The following is a 6,102-nucleotide window of genomic DNA, read 5'->3' as shown; positions in this document are numbered from 1 at the left end:
GCAGCTGGTGTTGAACACAGCCACGTTTCTCGACCCAAGGTTCAAGGACAGTTTTGTTATGTTAAGAGACGAGGTCAAACGAAATCTGATGGACACTCGCACTGAAACAGGAAGACAAACACCCGCTCCTCCTCCTCCATGTGCCACTGCCATGCAACCACTACCACTACCAGGCGTACCAGCGAAGAAAAGTAGAACGGATCTGAAGGGACTGTTAACCAGCATACAGGGGGAAAAGAAGGGTCAACATGGTGGTGGCGAGGATGCAGAGGACGCAGAGGCTGAACTAAAAAACGAGTTCACAATATATGAAAAGATGCCTGAACTCAGCGCAGGAGACGACCCACTCGCATGGTGGAGGACACATGAGAGAACTTTACCTCACCTTGCCCAGCTGGCGAAAAAGTATTTGTGCATCTCTGCTTCAAGCTCAGCTTCAGAACGTGTATTTAGTACGTCAGGGCTCATTTGCAGTCCAAGAAGGGCACGGCTTACAGAGGAGCACATTGACATGCTGGTGTTCCTAGCAAAAAATCTGAAAGTTGTAAAGAAACTTTAGGCTAGTACATTATTACACTACTTGCACCACCTTATGTGTGATTAGTCTGAGGCCGTTGAATAAGTGCACTACCTATTTAAAAAGAATTTAACTTGAAAATGCACTTTTTTTTTGTACTTGCACTTTAGTGCCTTTTGAATGTGTGCTTAATGCAAAAAAGTTTGAATTATTGTTTTAGTCATTCTGCTGTCTAAATGCCCTACCTCAAGAAGAATATTGTTTCATTTGCTAGTTGCTGGCTGCTACTTGAAAATGCATAAGATTGCAGTTTTTTTTTTTACTTGAGGCCTTTATATAAGGTATGATAAGGTATAAGTACTAAGTAGGTATTGTGCATCGTTCGGTTCGAGTCCTACAGTTATCAGTACCCCCATCGTTCCTGACGTTATCTGGACGCTTATCCAGGCTGGTCAGACCCCTAGTGGTGATTGCATCCGAGGAGCTCCGGGTCAAGAGCGACTGGACCTGTATATTGGATTACTCTACCCGACGACGGCGAGCCTTCCACGGCTCTTATGCTTTATGTGTATCACTAGTAGGTAATGTAGAAGGTATGAGAAGGTGGTATGAGAAGGTATTAGAAGGTGGTATGAGAAGGTATTAGTAGGTGGTATGAAGGTATTAGAAGTTGGTATGAGAAGGTATTAGTAGGTGTAGGTGGTATGAGAAGGTATGAGAAGGTGGTATGAGAAGGTATTAGAAGGTGGTATGAGAAGGTATTAGTAGGTGGTATGAGAAGGTATGAGAAGGTGGTATGAGAAGGTATTAGTAGGTGTAATGAGAAGGTATTAGAAGGTATTAGAAGGTGGTATGAGAAGGTATTAGAAGGTGGTATGAGAAGGTATTAGTAGGTGTAATGAGAAGGTATTAGAAGGTGGTATGAGAAGGTATTAGTAGGTGGTATGAGAAGGTGGTATGAGAAGGTATTAGAAGGTTGTATGAGAAGGTATGAGAAGGTGGTATTAGTAGGTGTAATGGTATGAGAAGGTAATGCACTACCTAAGAAGAACTTGACTTGAAAATGCATAAGATTGCACTTTTTTCTTACCCTGCCTTTTGAATGTGTCCTTATTGTTTTCACTAATGCAAAAAAAAGTTTTAATTATTGTTTACTACTACTAGTACTAGTAATTTTGCTGTTGTGAAGTTATATGTTACACATATAGCCCTCGCCCTGTTATCTTTATCAAAACTGTTACCAACTGTAATACAAACAGTTCAGTTTGTCAGGTACATGCAACACAGATTACAGTGAGTGTTTACATCTGTCTGCTTGAGAAAATACTATGTTCTAACTTCTGCATCTGCAATAAAAATGATTGAAGTGAGATGAACAGTTCTTTTTAAATGTGTGATCTAAAGATAAACAAAGGGTTTTAAAAGTGTTATATTTATCTTATCTTATAGTACCAGAGAGAAGCTGAGGAGAATCAACCAGCAACAAAAGCTAAATTTGTTTAAAAAAAAATATATATATATATAATATATATATATATTTTTTTTGATATCGAAATGGTATCGAAGTATCGATACTTTTCAAGGTATCGTATCGAAGTCGAAATTCCAGTATCGTGACAACACTACAAGGTGCTAAGCTTGATGAGAGTTTGCAGAGTCTCAATTTGTTACCCATAGGCGCTGGTGAGTGTACATCTCATGCAGCTGATATGGTTGGTAGGGTGCTAACCTACCAAATGGTTGCTGTCAGGAAATCCCTTCTGAATGAAATAGATTACAAATTCACTTTACTTTACTCTGGGTTTAGAGCAAGGACGGACATCTTTACATATTATACTTAAAATATATCGCTGCTGTCGGGACAAAACCTCATAACTCCAAAAACCCAACTTTTCAGCAGATGAAAAAAACTAACACAGATTTGAGGGTGAATAGAGTTAGGAGGTTTAGACAGATGATCGGTTTAATGCTTTCCCATTGTTTAAACTTTGTAAAACCCACACACACATATGGAGGATGATCTACGGAGTTGATTTATATAATAAAAAAAAAAAATGGAGTTATGAGGTTTTGTCCCGACAGCAGCGATATACAAAATGCATGTAGTATTCTATGTCATGTTTCTTCCTAAATGACAATAACACTACATATTCTTCCTCTTGACAGATGAGCGGTATGTCAAGTGCAGTTTGCACTTGCTTGAGTGTCACGTGTCAGGGCCCCAGAAGGTAATTTCTCCCTTTGTTGCCCTCATCTCTGCTTGCTGCTCTGGGGTTAGTTTCTCCCCCATGTTTCTCCCGTCAAGTGCAGGTTGCACTTGCTTGAGTGTCATGTGTCAGGGCCCCAGAAGGTAATTTCTCCCTTTGTTGCCCTCATCTCTGCTTGCTGCTCGGGGGTTAGTTTCTCCCCCATCTTATCCCCTGGATCTTGACCGGGGGTCCTTACTTCTCTTTCCATCATTTGGGCCATTGAAGCCCCTTTGGTGAGCTAGCGTCTCCTTGTGCTAGCTTCTCTTGAGCTATTACTCAATATGTTGAGTAATCAGAACTGTGTTCAGTTTCAGAGGTATTTAGCTCCCCATCCTGTTCAGGCTCAGACTCAGTTTCACCTGAAGGCGTCATCTGTGGCCTCGGGTTCTGATCCTTCATCTGAATGTCGCCATCCTCCTCTTCTGGGCCATAGAAAATGGAACAGTGCTCATAATTGATGTTTTTGGCCTTTAGGTACTCGTCTAGAGAGTTGAACGCCTCTATGTCAGTGGAGGGAGATACTCGTTTTGAGGTGGAGCCTGGCGCCTCATAAAGAGGAAGAATGACTACATCGTCTTCTTGGTTTTTTCCATTTCCACACTCGTCTTTGATAGTGCGTCGCAGTGTTCTTGAGCGAGACACATCACCCCTTACTGCCCCCGTTAAGCAGGTTGGCACCTTGCATGGCTGCCTCCGCCGTCTGTGTCTCTTAAGCCCTTGCAGGTTCCGGAAGCTCATGTAACACTGGTCACAGTAGTATGGTTTCTCTCGTGTGTGTACCATGTGGTGTAGTGTAAGGTTACGCTTCGCCTTGAAGCTCTTTCCACACTGGTCACAGCAGTAAGGTTTCTCTTCTGTGTGTACCGTGTGGTGAATTTTAAGCTCTCCCTTCGTCTTGAAGGCCTTCTCACACTGGGCGCAACCGTAAGGTTTATTTTCTGTGTGTACCACGTGGTGACGTTTAAGGTGATCCTTCGTCTTGAAGCTCCTTCCACACTGGTCACAGCAGTAAGGTTTCTCTTCTGTGTGTACCGTGTGGTGTTGTTTAAGTTCTGCCTTCGTCTTGAAGGTCTTCCCACACTGGTCACAGCAGTAAGGTTTCTCTTCTGTGTGTACCACGTGGTGTCGTTCAAGATCTGCCTTTCTCTTGAAGCTAATGTCACACTGGTTACAGCAGTAAGGTCTCTCTCCTGTGTGTACCATGTGGTGACTTTTAAGATCCCCCTTCGTTTTGAAGGTCTTTTCACACTGGTCACAGCAGTAAGGTTTCTCTCCTGTGTGTACCACGTGGTGTTGTTTAAGGTGATGCTTTGTCTTGAAGCTCTTTCCACACTGGCCACAGCAGTAAGGTTTCTCTTCTGTGTGTACCGTGTGGTGTTGTTTAAGTTCTGCCTTTCTCTTGAAGCTAATGTCACACTGGTTACAGCAGTAAGGTCTCTCTCCTGTGTGTACCATGTGGTGTAGTGTAAGGTTACGCTTCGCCTTGAAGCTCTTTCCACACTGGTCACAGCAGTAAGGTTTCTCTTCTGTGTGTACCGTGTGGTGAATTTTAAGCTCTCCCTTCGTCTTGAAGGCCTTCTCACACTGGGCGCAACCGTAAGGTTTATTTTCTGTGTGTACCATGTGGTGTAGTGTAAGGTTACGCTTCGCCTTGAAGCTCTTTCCACACTGGTCACAGCAGTAAGGTTTCTCTTCTGTGTGTACCGTGTGGTGAATTTTAAGCTCTCCCTTCGTCTTGTAGGCCCTTCCACACTGGTCACAGCAGTAAGGTTTCTCTTCTGTGCCAATTACTGCTTGCTGTACAGCCGGCAGCTCTGGATATTGTGATTTGCTTGGTTCTGTGAATTCCTCACTTCCCGCAAACGTTTCGGGGGACTCTGGGTGTTCCTCCCGTTCTCCTGGGTGGTCTAGACCCAGGTCGGGTATGGACACTCCCAATCCCTCATCCGAGGGTGATTCCTCCTCTATGATGTGGGAATGATTGTGAGACATCATGTTAGCACTGGTTTGTTAGCCGATGGTGAGCTAGTTAGCTTCCGTCTGGCTTCGTGTCACGTAGCCTCGGGCTAGGTAGCCATCCAGTTAGCATTCAGTTCACTCCTGGCTTGTTGGCGGATGGCGAGCTAGTTAGCTTCCGTCTGGCTAGGGCCAGCTCATGGGTGTTAGCACTGGCTTGTTAGCCGATGTCGTGCTAGTTAGCTTGCAGTTCTGTGAACGGTCGTTTTGACTTCGCTTCACATCCAGTCTCCCCTCCTCACAAACAGTATCTTTGGGCTAGGAGCCATCCAGTTCGCCTTTCTGTGAACGGTCGTTTTGACTTCGCTTCACATCCAGTCTCCCCTCCTCACAAACAGTATCTTTGGGCTAGGAGCCATCCAGTTCGCCTTTCTGTGAACGGTCGTTTTGACTTCGCTTCACATCCAGTCTCCCCTCCTCACAAACAGTATCTTTGGGCTAGGGAGCCATCGCCTTTCTGTGAACGGTCGTTTTGACTTCGCTTCACATCCAGTCTCCCCTCCTCACAAACAGTTATCTTTGGGCTAGGGAGCCATCGCCTTTCTGTGAACGGTCGTTTTGACTTCGCTTCACATCCAGTCTCCCCTCCTCACAAACAGTATCTTTGAGCTAGGGAGCCATCGCCTTTCTGTGAACGGTCGTTTTGACTTCGCTTCACATCCAGTCTCCCCTCCTCACAAACAGTATCTTTGGGCTAGGGAGCCATCGCCTTTCTGTGAACGGTCGTTTTGACTTCGCTTCACATCCAGTCTCCCCTCCTCACAAACAGTATCTTTGGGCTAGGGAGCCATCGCCTTTCTGTGAACGGTCGTTTTGACTTCGCTTCACATCCAGTCTCCCCTCCTCACAAACAGTTATCTTTGAGCTAGGGAGCCATCGCCTTTCTGTGAACGGTCGTTTTGACTTCGCTTCACATCCAGTCTCCCCTCCTCACAAACAGTATCTTTGGGCTAGGGAGCCATCGCCTTTCTGTGAACGGTCGTTTTGACTTCGCTTCACATCCAGTCTCCCCTCCTCACAAACAGTATCTTTGGGCTAGGGAGCCATCGCCTTTCTGTGAACGGTCGTTTTGACTTCGCTTCACATCCAGTCTCCCCTCCTCACAAACAGTATCTTTGGGCTAGGGAGCCATCGCCTTTCTGTGAACGGTCGTTTTGACTTCGCTTCACATCCAGTCTCCCCTCCTCACAAACAGTATCTTTGGGCTAGGGAGCCATCGCCTTTCTGTGAACGGTCGTTTTGACTTCGCTTCACATCCAGTCTCCCCTCCTCACAAACAGTATCTTTGGGTAGTTGGCTCTCGTTTTGGGTAGGGCCAGT

This window comes from Notolepis coatsorum (genome assembly GCF_963971535.1).
Source record: "Notolepis coatsorum genome assembly, chromosome: 8".
Classification (NCBI taxonomy): Eukaryota; Metazoa; Chordata; class Actinopteri; order Aulopiformes; family Paralepididae; genus Notolepis; species Notolepis coatsorum.
The sequence above is the reverse complement of the archived record's forward strand: the minus strand, read 5'-3'. Positions refer to the sequence as shown.